This window comes from Phyllobates terribilis, unplaced genomic scaffold (assembly GCF_046119375.1).
Source record: "Phyllobates terribilis strain yellow unplaced genomic scaffold, ASM4611937v1 Scaffold_11__3_contigs__length_659146591, whole genome shotgun sequence".
Lineage (NCBI taxonomy): Eukaryota > Metazoa > Chordata > Amphibia > Anura > Dendrobatidae > Phyllobates > Phyllobates terribilis.
In genome coordinates this window covers 374725818-374740220 of record NW_027362771.1, presented here as the reverse complement: position 1 = coordinate 374740220, position 14403 = coordinate 374725818, and positions in this window count along the sequence as shown.

Sequence of the window (14403 nt, the reverse complement as noted above, 5' to 3'; positions counted from 1 at the left end):
CTGCATGCGTTTTTTCAGCCAGGGAGATGCAGAAATGCTGCAGAAATTTTCTGCTTCATTTCTGCATCGTGGGCACATAGCCTTAGGTGACAAAAATCTGTCTTCAGTAGTGTTGAGCGATACCTTCCGATATCGGGAAATATCGGATCGGATTGGATCGGACCGATACCGAAAAAGTATCGGATATCGCCGATTCCGATACCGGAAACCAATGCAAGTCAATGGGACATAAATATCGGAATTAAAATAAACCCTTTCTTTCCTTGTAGGTTATTTCTACATGAAGGAAAACAACTAAGAATAATGTAGAATGTATTGGGGGAGGTGGGGGAGACAATAAAGGCATAGAGGTTTAGCCCAGTCAAATGGAATAGCAGGAATTAATATTTTTTTATTATGTTCTGAGTTACGGAAATATTAACTATGTTAAGTATTTTTATATTTTGTCAGATATTTATGTTTCACTACTTCCATGCTCTTCACCTTCTTTTTTACTTCTCCCACACTTTCTCCTTCATCATCCTCAGCATCTTTTTCATCCACTTCTTCTTCACCTTCTTCTTCTTCACCTTCTTCGTATTATTCTTTTTTTTACATTCTTCATATTCTACTTCTTCATCTTCTTCATATTCTTCTTCTTCATCATATTCTTATTTGTGACAGGCATTCCTGTAGTTGTTATCTATAAAAGGTTGGACATTACACCTTTCGTTCTGCCCGTCACAAAAGATTTACAACAGGATTTGTCCGCGTTCAGTTTGGCCTGCCGCAGCAGGTCTTTTCCAGGGGCACCACGAGGAGGAACGGACTCACCCCCATACACTGCTTAGTCATCTTCTGCTTATAATTTAGATATTATCTTTTGCTCTGATTTTTAGTCTTATGCTTAATGTTCTTCCGCTTTTTGTTCTGCAGCTTCTTGTATTTCTGCTTCTTGGTTTTCTGTCTCTTGTTTTTCTGTATCTTGGTGCTTGTCTTCTCTTCTTTGTCTTCTTGGTCAACTTCTTCAGGGTCATCTTCTTGGTCTTCTTCGGGGTGGTCTTCAGGGTCGTCGTCTTCGGGGGTCCTCGTCTTCGGGGTCCTCGTCTTCTTCGGGTTGGTCTTCTGGGTCCTCGTCTTCGGGGTCCTCGTCTTCTTCGGGGTGGTCTTCAGGGTCCTCGTCTTCTTCGGGGTGGTCTTCAGGGTCCTCGTCTTCTTCGGGGTGGTCTTCAGGGTCCTCGTCTTCAGGGTCATTGTCTTCGGGGTCCTCGTCTTCTTAGGGTTGGTCTTCAGGGTCCTCGTCTTCAGGGTCCTCGTCAGGGAGATCCAGAGTGATTACCAAGAACCATTTCAAAAAGCTTGAACTTGGAAATGTAGCAGAAGGTACAAGAAAGCTGAGGAACTACCGAGGACCAGCTGACGGTACTGGAACCCGGATGGATAGCAGAAGGTACAAGAGCCAATGGAACTACCGAGGACCAGCTGATGTTACTGGAACTCGGTTACTAAGCAGGAGGTACCTGTGCCAGAAAGCACTACCAAGGACCAGCAGACGTTGGTGGAACTTGGATACCGAGAAGGAGGCACCTAATCCAAAGGCACTGCCGAGAACCAGCTGACGGTACTGGAACCCGGATGGGTAGCAGAAGGTACAAGAGCCAATGGAACTACCGAGGACCAGCTGATGTTACTGGAACCCGGATGGGTAGCAGAAGGTACAAGAGCCAATGGAACTACCGAGGACCAGCTGATGTTACTGGAACTCGGTTACTAAGCAGGAGGTACCTGTGCCAGAAAGCACTACCAAGGACCAGCAGACGTTGGTGGAACTTGGATACCGAGAAGGAGGCACCTAATCCAAAGGCACTGCCGAGAACCAGCTGACGGTACTGGAACCCGGATGGGTAGCAGAAGGTACCCATGTAAAAAAAAAGTTCAAGGCCGCGAGCCGGCCGCAGTTACCAAAACCCACAGTCCTACAGAGGGTGCTTGTCCTATTGGCACTATGGAACCAGCCTTCATTGCCAGATCCCGCAGCCCACATAGGAGTCACCTAAACTGCAGGCACCATAGAGTCGGCTAACCCGACCGCAACACGACAGGACAACGCATTGGAGGCAAAGTGACGTTGACACTACCCGGAAACAGCTGGCGTGCTGGAACCAGGCTGGGCAGGAGGGAGTACCCGTGCCAAAGACACTGCCGAGAACCAGCTGACGGTACTGGAACCCGGATGGGTAGCAGAAGATACAAGAGCAAATGGAACTACCGAGGACCAGCTGACGGTACTGGAACCCGGATGGGTAGCAGAAGGTACAAGAGCCAATGGAACTACCGAGGACCAGCTGATGTTACTGGAACTCGGTTACTAAGCAGGAGGTACCTGTGCCAGAAAGCACTACCAAGGACCAGCAGACGTTGGTGGAACTTGGATACCGAGAAGGAGGCACCTAATCCAAAGGCACTGCCGAGAACCAGCTGACGGTACTGGAACCCGGATGGGTAGCAGAAGGTACCCATGTAAAAAAAAAGTTCAAGGCCGCGAGCCGGCCGCAGTTACCAAAACCCACAGTCCTACAGAGGGTGCTTGTCCTATTGGCACTATGGAACCAGCCTTCATTGCCAGATCCCGCAGCCCACATAGGAGTCACCTAAACTGCAGGCACCATAGAGTCGGCTAACCCGACCGCAACACGACAGGACAACGCATTGGAGGCAAAGTGACGTTGACACTACCCGGAAACAGCTGGCGTGCTGGAACCAGGCTGGGCAGGAGGGAGTACCCGTGCCAAAGACACTGCCGAGAACCAGCTGACGGTACTGGAACCCGGATGGGTAGCAGAAGATACAAGAGCAAATGGAACTACCGAGGACCAGCTGACGGTACTGGAACCCGGATGGGTAGCAGAAGGTACAAGAGCCAATGGAACTACCGAGGACCAGCTGATGTTACTGGAACTCGGTTACTAAGCAGGAGGTACCTGTGCCAGAAAGCACTACCAAGGACCAGCAGACGTTGGTGGAACTTGGATACCGAGAAGGAGGCACCTAATCCAAAGGCACTGCCGAGAACCAGCTGACGGTACTGGAACCCGGATGGGTAGCAGAAGATACAAGAGCAAATGGAACTACCGAGGACCAGCTGACGGTACTGGAACCCGGATGGGTAGCAGAAGATACAAGAGCAAATGGAACTACCGAGGACCAGCTGACGGTACTGGAACCCGGATGGGTAGCAGAAGATACAAGAGCAAATGGAACTGCCGAGAACCAGCTGGCGGTGCTGGAGCCCAGGGTAAATACTAAAAACAGAAGAGCCAGAGGTGTATTTGGAGGAGGTTTTAAATCCGTACTACAGTGGATGTGGACAAAGCAGGAGAATTTGCCGGACACACAGCTGGGGATCAGCTGACGTTACTGAATCCCAATAACACTGGAGCAAGCGTTGACTGTGCAGACGGCACTTCTGAGCAGCAACTAGCGGTATTGGAGCCCAGGGTAAATACTAAAAACGGAGGAGCCAGAGGTGTAATTGGAGCAAGTTTTAAATAAGTAGCACAGTGAATATGGACAGAGCAGGAGAAATTGCCGTGAACACAGCAGGGGAACAGCTGACGTTACCGAACCCCAATAACACCGCAGCAAGTGTTGACTGTGCAGACGGCACTTCCGAGCGCCAACTGGCGGTGCTGGAGCCCAGGGATAAGAATGAAAACAGAGGAGCCAGAGGTGTAATTCGAGCAACTTTAAAATGTGTAGTACAGTGGATGTGGACAAAGCAGGAGAAATTGCCGTCCGCACAGCAGGAGAACAGCTGACGTTACTGAACCCCAATAACACGGCAGCAAGTGTTGACTGTGCAGACAGCACTTCCGAGCGCCAACTGGCGGTGTTGGAGCCCAGGGTAAATACTAAAAACGGAGGAGCCAGAGGTGTAATTGGAGCAAGTTTTAAATAAGTAGCACAGTGAATATGGACAGAGCAGGAGAAATTGCCGTGAACACAGCAGGGGAACAGCTGACGTTACCGAACCCCAATAACACCGCAGCAAGTGTTGACTGTGCAGACGGCACTTCCGAGCGCCAACTGGCGGTGCTGGAGCCCAGGGATAAGAATGAAAACAGAGGAGCCAGAGGTGTAATTGGAGCAACTTTAAAATCTGTAGTAGTGAGAATGTGGACAGAGCAGGAGAAATTGCCGTCCGCACAGCAGGGGAACAGCTGACGTTACTGAACCCCAATAACATGGTAGCAAGTGTTGACTGTGCAGACAGCACTTCCGAGCGCCAACTGGCGGTGCTGGAGCCCAGGGATAAGAATGAAAACAGAGGAGCCAGAGGTGTAATTCGAGCAACTTTAAAATCTGTAGTAGTGAGAATGTGGACAGAGCAGGAGAAATTGCCGTCCGCACAGCAGGGGAACAGCTGACGTTACTGAACCCCAATAACACGGCAGCAAGTGTTGACTGTGCAGACAGCACTTCCGAGCGCCAACTGGCGGTGTTGGAGCCCAGGGTAAATACTAAAAACGGAGGAGCCAGAGGTGTAATTGGAGCAAGTTTTAAATAAGTAGCACAGTGAATATGGACAGAGCAGGAGAAATTGCCGTGAACACAGCAGGGGAACAGCTGACGTTACTGAACCCCAATAACATGGTAGCAAGTGTTGACTGTGCAGACGGCACTTCCGAGCGCCAACTGGCGGTGCTGGAGCCCAGGGATAAGAATGAAAACAGAGGAGCCAGAGGTGTAATTCGAGCAACTTTAAAATGTGTAGTACAGTGGATGTGGGCAAAGCAGGAGAAATTGCCGTCCGCACAGCAGGAGAACAGCTGACGTTACTGAACCCCAATAACACGGCAGCAAGTGTTGACTGTGCAGACGGCACTTCCGAGCGCCAACTGGCGGTGCTGGAGCCCAGGGATAAGAATGAAAACAGAGGAGCCAGAGGTGTAATTCGAGCAACTTTAAAATGTGTAGTACAGTGGATTTGGACAAAGCAGGAGAAATTGCCGTCCGCACAGCAGGAGAACAGCTGACGTTACTGAACCCCAATAACACGGCAGCAAGTGTTGACTGTGCAGACGGCACTTCCGTGCGCCAACTGGCGGTGTTGGAGCTCAGGGATAATACTGAAAACAGAGGAGCCAGAGGTGTAATTGGAGCAACTTTAAAATCTGTAGTAGTGAGAATGTGGACAGAGCAGGAGAAATTGCCGTCCGCACAGCAGGGGAACAGCTGACGTTACTGAACCCCAATAACATGGTAGCAAGTGTTGACTGTGCAGACAGCACTTCCGAGCGCCAACTGGCGGTGCTGGAGCCCAGGGATAAGAATGAAAACAGAGGAGCCAGAGGAGTAATTGGAGCAACTTTAAAATGTGTAGTACAGTGGATGTGGACAAATCAGGAGAAATTGCCGTCCGCACAGCAGGAGAACAGCTGACGTTACTGAACCCCAATAACACGGCAGCAAGTGTTGACTGTGCAGACGGCACTTCCGAGCGCCAACTGGCGGTGCTGGAGCCCAGGGATAAGAATGAAAACAGAGGAGCCAGAGGTGTAATTGGAGCAACTTTAAAATCTGTAGTAGTGAGAATGTGGACAGAGCAGGAGAAATTGCCGTCCGCACAGCAGGGGAACAGCTGACGTTACTGAACCCCAATAACATGGTAGCAAGTGTTGACTGTGCAGACAGCACTTCCGAGCGCCAACTGGCGGTGCTGGAGCCCAGGGATAAGAATGAAAACAGAGGAGCCAGAGGTGTAATTGGAGCAACTTTAAAATCTGTAGTAGTGAGAATGTGGACAGAGCAGGAGAAATTGCCGTCCGCACAGCAGGGGAACAGCTGACGTTACTGAACCCCAATAACACGGCAGCAAGTGTTGACTGTGCAGACGGCACTTCCGAGCGCCAACTGGCGGTGCTGGAGCCCAGGGATAAGAATGAAAACAGAGGAGCCAGAGGTGTAATTCGAGCAACTTTAAAATGTGTAGTACAGTGGATGTGGACAAAGCAGGAGAAATTGCCGTCCGCACAGCAGGAGAACAGCTGACGTTACTGAACCCCAATAACACGGCAGCAAGTGTTGACTGTGCAGACGGCACTTCCGTGCGCCAACTGGCGGTGTTGGAGCTCAGGGATAATACTGAAAACAGAGGAGCCAGAGGTGTAATTGGAGCAACTTTAAAATCTGTAGTAGTGAGAATGTGGACAGAGCAGGAGAAATTGCCGTCCGCACAGCAGGGGAACAGCTGACGTTACTGAACCCCAATAACATGGTAGCAAGTGTTGACTGTGCAGACAGCACTTCCGAGCGCCAACTGGCGGTGCTGGAGCCCAGGGATAAGAATGAAAACAGAGGAGCCAGAGGAGTAATTGGAGCAACTTTAAAATGTGTAGTACAGTGGATGTGGACAAATCAGGAGAAATTGCCGTCCGCACAGCAGGAGAACAGCTGACGTTACTGAACCCCAATAACACGGCAGCAAGTGTTGACTGTGCAGACGGCACTTCCGAGCGCCAACTGGCGGTGTTGGAGCTCAGGGATTACAGTTCAGGTGGTAGAAACATGAACAGAACAGGAGACCTGGATACTGTTGCCAACCAATTATTTATTCTGGAAGAGGACTGGCAAATTCATGAGAGATCCAGGCCTTGTTCATTTTGAGAAAAGTAAGCCGGTCAACGTTATCGGAGGATAGTCGCATGCGACGGTCTGTTAGTACACCACCTGCGGCACTAAAGACGCGTTCCGATAATACACTAGCAGCAGGGCAAGCTAGCACCTCCAGTGCATACTGACTAAGCTCTGGCCATGTATCCAGCTTACAGACCCAAAACTTGAAGGGAGAAGAGCCGTCTGGGAGTACACTAAGAGGGCAAGACATGTAGTCTGTCACCATCTGACGGAAACGTTGCCTCCTGCTGACTGGAGCTGTCTGTGATGGTGTAGACATTTGTGGCGGCGGGGACACAAAACTTTGCCACATTTCGGCCATACTGGTCTTGCCTTGTGCTGAGGCGCTGCTTCTGCTCCCTCTTTGTGCAGAGCTTCCTCCACTGCCTCGACGCACTGAGCTGCTTTGTAAAGCACTAGCAGCACTGCTCTCGGTTGGAATGGAGAACATGATGGAATGCACCAGTGCGTCTTGGTACTCCCGCATTTTACGCTCCCGGTTCAATGGTGTTATGAGGCTTTGTAAGTTGTCCCGGTAGCGAGGATCTAGGAGGGTGGACACCCAATAATCAGCCGTGTTGAGAATGTGGGCGATGCGGCGGTCGTTTCTGAGGCACTGCAGCATGAAATCAACCATGTGCTGCAGACTGCCAACTGGCCAAGAAACGCTGTCCCCTGCTTGAGGCGTGATCTCTGCCTGCTCTGCATCACCCCACCCTCGCTCTAGATACTGACTACTAGAGCATTGTGTACCTCCCTCCTCTGGACAGATGTCTTCCTCATCCATTGACTCCTCCTCATCCTCCTCACAAAGTGTCCCCTGCCTAGGCCTTTGTGAGGAACCACGTTGCGCAGACTGTAGAGAAGCAGATGGCATTTGTGACTCCTCATCCTCCACCTCTTCCAAAACCTCGTCCCTTAGTGCTTGCAGTGTTTTTTCAAGCAGGCAGATAAGGGGGATAGTCATGCTGACTAGTGCATCATCTGCACTCGCCATCCGCGTGGAATAATCGAAGGCACGCAAAACGTGGCAAATGTCCTTCATAGAGGCCCACTCAGTGGTGGTGAAGTGTGAACGGCGCGCACTGCGACTTGTTTGCGCCTGCTGCAGCTGGTACTCCATTACTGCTGCCTGCTGCTCACACAACCTCTCCAACATATGTAACGTTGAATTCCACCTGGTGGGTAGGTCACATATGATGCGATGTTCCGGAAGACATAATCGGCGCTGCAGAGCTGCAATGCGTGATCTTGCATTGCTGGAACGCCGCAAGTGAGCGCACTCTATGCGGACCTTGTGAAGCAGTGCATCAAGATCCGGATAGTCCCTCAAAAAACTCTGCACGACCAAGTTGAGCACATGTGCCAGACATGGGATGTGAGTGAGGTTGCCTAGGCCCAGAGCTGCCACCAGATTTCGGCCATTGTCACACACTACCATGCCTGGCTGGAGATTCGCTGGCACAAACCACACGTCACTCTGCTGCTTGATGGCATTCCAGAGCTCCTGCGCTGTGTGGCTTCGATTCCCCAAAGAAATTAATTTTAATACGGCCTGTTGACGTTTGGCCACGGCTGTGCTCATATCGGTCATCATAACAGGTAACCGTTCACGGGTCGATGTGGAGGTAGACCGTGACGGCTCCTGCAGCGCTGATTCAGAGGAACTGGAGTATGAGGAGGAGTCAATGTGTACAGACTGGATTCCTGCAATCCTTGGAGTTGGCAGAACACGTACAGCGCCACTCTCAAGATCTGTACCCGGCTCCACAACATTTACCCAATGGGCAGTGAGGGAAAGGTATCGTCCCTGTCCATGCTTACTGGTCCACGCATCAGTGGTCAGGTGGACCTTGCTACTGACGGCGTTTTGTAGCGCATGTTTAATTTTTCCCTCCACATGATGTTGCAGGGCAGGGACGGCTTGCCTGCTGAAATAAAAGCGGCTGGGCACGTTGTATTGTGGGACTGCCAATGCCATAAAGTTACGGAATGTGTCAGTCTCCACCAGCCTGAATGATAGCATTTCAAGGGCCAGTAGTTTAGCAATGCCAGCATTCAGAGCCTGTGCTCGGGGGTGGTTTGCCGAGTATGGGCGCCTTTTCTCCCATGCCTGTGCTAACGATGGCTGTAGACTGGCCTGGGAGTGTGAGGATGACTGGGAAAGTGGTGCTGTGGGTGGAATTACACTGTGTCTCTGTACAACAGTGCCAGAGATTCTTCCATGGCGATCCTGTGAGGAAGCCGAACCAGCTGTGTGTGAGCTGGAGGAAGAGGCTACAACACGAGCTGAAGAGGTGGTAGGTGGCGCTGTAGGTTGGCCTAGGTCTTCAGTGTGTTTGTGTAACTCCACCACGTGCTTGGTCCGCACATGTTTCCACATATTTGTGGTATTGAGGTTGCTGACACTTTTCCCTCTTTTCACCTTCTGATTACACAGCTTGCATTTGACAAAGCAAATGTCATCTGCAACTGTGTCAAAAAAGGACCAGGCACTGCAAGTCTTGGGAGCGCCCGCTTTGGATTTTGGAAGAGCCATGCTCCTAATGGGTGCCGAAGTGGAGGCTACAGGCAACCAAGTCTGCCCCCTCCCTCTCCCTCCTTTTTGGGCCGTTCGGGGAATCTCTTCCTCAGAGCTGCTCCCACCACCTTCCTGTCCCTCACGCCATGATGGGTCAAGGACCTCATCATCTACACCACCCTCTTCAAACAACTGCTTCTCCTGGGTAGTCTCGACAGCACAGTACGCACCAGAAAGTGGCACCTGAGTCTCATCATCAGATGCGTACTGAGGTGTGCTGCTGACCATAGGCACTGGCCCACCCGCCTCTTCAGATTCAGAGAGACAAAACGGTTGCGCATCACTGCATACTACCTCTTCTTCAAATTCTCGAATTCTGCTTGGCTGGCCCCCTCTTTCCAAGCCAAGAGATTCAGAGAACAGAAGTAGAGATGGCTCCTGTCCAGGGCTCTCTGACTGCCTGGGCAATTTGGCAGGTGGTGAAGAGACAGATGGGTGCTCTTCAGTGCTCAGGACCTGAGAGGATCTGGAACTAATTGAAGTCGATGCGTTAGCTGCCATCCATCCGACAACGGCTTCAATTTGGTCCTCGCGCAGCAGTGGGGTACGGCTAGCTCCTACAAAGCTGCGCATAAAGGACTGTTCCCTGGTAAAACTGGGGGATGCTGAGTCACTGGTGCCCGCAGCAGGCACAGAATCCCCACGTCCTCTCCCTGCAGGCACAGAATCCTCACGTCCTCTCCCTGCAGAAACTCCACGCCCACGCCCACGACCACGACCACATGCCTTACTCCCTGCCTTCTTCATCTTGGTAGACTGATAAAGATAGGCAGAAAAGTACTAAGGGCTTAGTGTGCTTATTCCTGAACAGCTGCTAACAGGTATAAGAAACACTAATTTTATAAAGTGTGGACTAGACTTTAATATGAGCTAATGTGGCCTACACAACTGTAAAGTGGAGTGTTTGGTGAACTTTATTTAGGTTTTTTTTGTCACAAAAAGACACTGGATGTGCCTAAAGATGTAATAACGATAGTATCACAAACTTTTTGTAGCTATTACAATGTAGGAAGGTAACCTACAATGCAATAGATGAGGCTGCAAAAAATAGGCTAATACTAATCTGGCTGGGGCTGCAGGGCCCAATGCTGCAGAAAGGCTCCTCTATCTACTCCTATATAGTGTGTTTGGAATCAATTTAGCTGAATATGGATGGAACCACCACACTAATAGGAGATATCAGGAAAAATTATGAATTGGCAATAAAGGACAATGTATGAGGCAGTGACACACACTGAGTGCACTACAACCAGACGGGGTTGAAGCACACACTACAGGGTGAGCTGCACTCACACACCAGACCTTGCAGACAGCGGTGAACAGTACAGATGCAGAGCACTGTGCACTAGTGCTGCAAGACGGAAAAAAAATTCTCTATCTACTCCTATATAGTGTGTTTGGAACCAATTTAGCTGAATACAGATGGAACCACCACACTAATAGGAGATATCAGGAAAAATTATGAATTGGCAATAAAGGACAATGTATGAGGCAGTGACACACACTGAGTGCACTACAACCAGACGGGGTTGAAGCACACACTACAGGGTGAGCTGCACTCACACACCAGACCTTGCAGACAGCGGTGAACAGTACAGATGCAGAGCACTGTGCACTAGTGCTGCAAGACGGAAAAAAATTTCTCTATCTACTCCTATATAGTGTGTTTGGAACCAATTTAGCTGAATACAGATGGAACCACCACACTAATAGGAGATATCAGGAAAAATTATGAATTGGCAATAAAGGACAATGTATGAGGCAGTGACACACACTGAGTGCACTACAACCAGACGGGGTTGAAGCACACACTACAGGGTGAGCTGCACTCACACACACAGACCTTGCAGACAGCGGTGAACAGTACAGATGCAGAGCACTGTGCACTAGTGCTGCAAGACGGAAAAAAATTTCTCTATCTACTCCTATATAGTGTGTTTGGAACCAATTTAGCTGAATACAGATGGAACCACCACACTAATAGGAGATATCAGGAAAAATTATGAATTGGCAAAAAAGGACAATGTATGAGGCAGTGACACACACTGAGTGCACTACAACCAGACTTGGCTGAAGCACACACTACAGGGTGAGCTGCACTCACACACACAGACCTTGCAGATAGCGGTGAACAGCACAGGGAACTGTGCACTAGCACTGCAAGGCACAGTGATTTAGAAAGTAGCTTGGGTAAAGCAGTATAGAGCAAATAGGTAGCTAAAACTGTCCCTCAGAACAACAGCGTCCTATCCCTAACTGAATTCACAGCAGAGTGAGCTCAAAATGGCGGCGGTGGCTTTTATAGTGCATCATGACATCATTTCAGCAGCCAATCACAGCCATGCCATTAGTTAAGATGCCTACATGCCTAACAGGATGTGCCCACACTTCTTAGGATCCTCATTGGCTGAATAAAATGAAAATGTCTCATTGCATTATGGGAACTTCCGATTCCGGTATACGATATTGCAATAGTATCGGAATTAAGTATCGGAATTCCGATACCGCGAATATCGGCCGATACCCGATATTTCAGTATCGGAATGCTCAACACTAGTCTTCAGACATTGGTAATCTGTACACATTTACAAAAGAGAGCACTCACATCCAGCCCAAGTGTAGTCAATCGATATTGTCCCAATACAGTGATGCTTTGGCTCATCTAAATCATTTCTAAAAGTGTGATATACCTGTGACATGTCCCTGCAACTTTGTTGTGAAATAGGAGACTGAAATGACTATTATTAGGTGTCATCAGCAAACTCAACAATGTTGCAGCTGTATCTTTAGGAACCTTTTACTCCAGATTTGATTTTTGACACATTAATAAATCTCTTCCAGTGTGTTGCACAGCTATGAAAAATGATTGTTGGTAACTTTCTGACGTTTGTAATACAGCTGGAGCCGCAGATTGCCTTGAAGGCATTTTAGCAAGGATCTTACATTGATCAGGGAAGGGGGTTCCCAAAATAACGTCCTGCATAGGCTCTTTTTAGCCATCATCTTTTTCTGTAAGTTGCAAGTATAGTCAAGTATGGATGCGATCAATCACGCAGAGAGTAAGAGCAGTTTTGTTCTGGACTGTATTCAGTGTCTCATAAACAAATATAATGACAGAAAGTTTAAGATACACTGACAGGAAAAGGGTTAACTTTATATACAGTAAAAAGGAGCAAACTTCCCTGAGGCAAGTCACGGAAACATACCTTCTCGTCTGGCCCCATCTTGGCATGCATGTACTGTACACATAGCAAATGTTATGTTTGTTCCATGTAAGTGTAGCACGGCAGGTGAAGAACATTCAATTACAGACTTACTGTATAGAATGTGTTTTGGGAATGTTAGGACAATAAACAATAAAATAAGACTGGGCCATTAAACATGAAGAGGAACAGATGGTGTTTAGTAAAAAGTGTATGACAATTCAAGCTATAGTCCTATTTTTTGCATTCTTTCCTTTTATCATCATAAGGATTATGAAACAATTAGTCAACATTCACATTCAGAAGTGGTCCACGCTGAGCGCTCAGTTGGAGGTATTACACCTTTGCCTCAGAAAATGGTTTTAAGACATTGCCCTTGACGTGCACTAAGGCCAACGAAATCCTGATGAGAAATGCTTGGATTTAGTTTGACTTTCATTCATGTAGTGTCCATCTTTATTGTAGTCATTTTGTATTGGCTTATATTATTGTGTCTTCCAAAAAAAAAAAAAGACGACACTGCCAGAAAATAGGTCAGACTGAGTCCAAATCTTCATATGGTGACCGGTGGAAGAGCTCAGTCTAGAAGTTATCACCTATCCACAACATCTTCTAACCAGAATACCCCTTTAAAAAATATTGAATTTGTTTTGTTTGAAGTAAGTCAATTGTAAAATTGAGCAAAAACATCACAGTACCCTAGTACTGCAGAAACATGGGTAGTCTGTGGCCACCATACCAGAGCCCTGCAAACCACCTCCCTCCTGTAGCATACCTGATGCCTCTTCTAATTAGTAGACCTCGCAACAACATTATGTTGTGGTACAGTACACACGATGTGAGGAGAGGTCTACTAAAGAGGCACTAGGTAGAAGGAAGTTCGAAGTACTGCGGTTTTGTGTCCACAGACTACTAGCAATTTGTTAAAGAGCTGAGCTTACATGTCTGTTTTAGTGACTAAGTGTATCCTCTATAAAATAAATCTGGAGCATCTTTTCATAAAACTTTGTCTTGTATCTTTCCTCCATTATTCCTCTTGGAAATAGATGAATAAATTGGGTGTTGTGTGTACCTATACAAGTGGTGCACAACCTTTTCTGGTTAGAATATTCCATTCCCAGTGGCCACAAAGACACACCTTATAGAAATCCCTGAGCTCCCCTAATTCTGCCACTGTTTTACATTTTGCGCTGCATCGCTCTAGTGCAGAAATATTCACATTTGTTTCCTTAGGAAAGCAGGATGTGAAATCTCTGCTTGCAGTCCAACTGTTCGTTTCTTCAGAGTATTCTTTGGGGGCATGTGCTTTCACATCTCCCTTCCAGATTCTGCCAATCAAATCTCGGCAGCTGATCTAGCAGTCTAGCAATCTCAAACATTGCCAAACAGTGATTGGCAGCATCTAGGAGGAAGGGGTGAAAGTGCTCCAAAGAAACACCAGTTGCACTACAAGCAGAGATTTCACATACTGCACTCAAGAAGAAACTGTAAACATATCTGCAATAGAGTGACGCAGCGCAAACCGGAAAAGAGTGGCAGAATCAGGGGAGCTCAGGGATTTTAACAAGCTATTTAACTCATTTTTAAGCCAGTGACAGGTCCTCTTTAAATGATAATTATACTTGAAAGTAACTTTTCAGAATAAGTCGTTGTATGTTTGTACATGAGGGATACTAATCTGACCACGATGTGACTTGCATCCTACGTTTTACCCTCTGCAGGCTCTATATCTTAATTTTGCAAATGACGCTAAGCTTGTGGGAGGAAGTTTGCTGCTGGGATGTCTGCTATACACAGCATAGCACAGAAAGGGATATCTGGTCTTCATTCCTTAGTTAGCACTGATAAAGAAGCAGCAGCATTGAAGACATTATACGGACTACTGAGCAGGCAACAAAGCAAAAGAGAAAGCGGACTCAAAAGGTCATGATTCAGTAGATAACATACAATAAAGTTTATTGACAT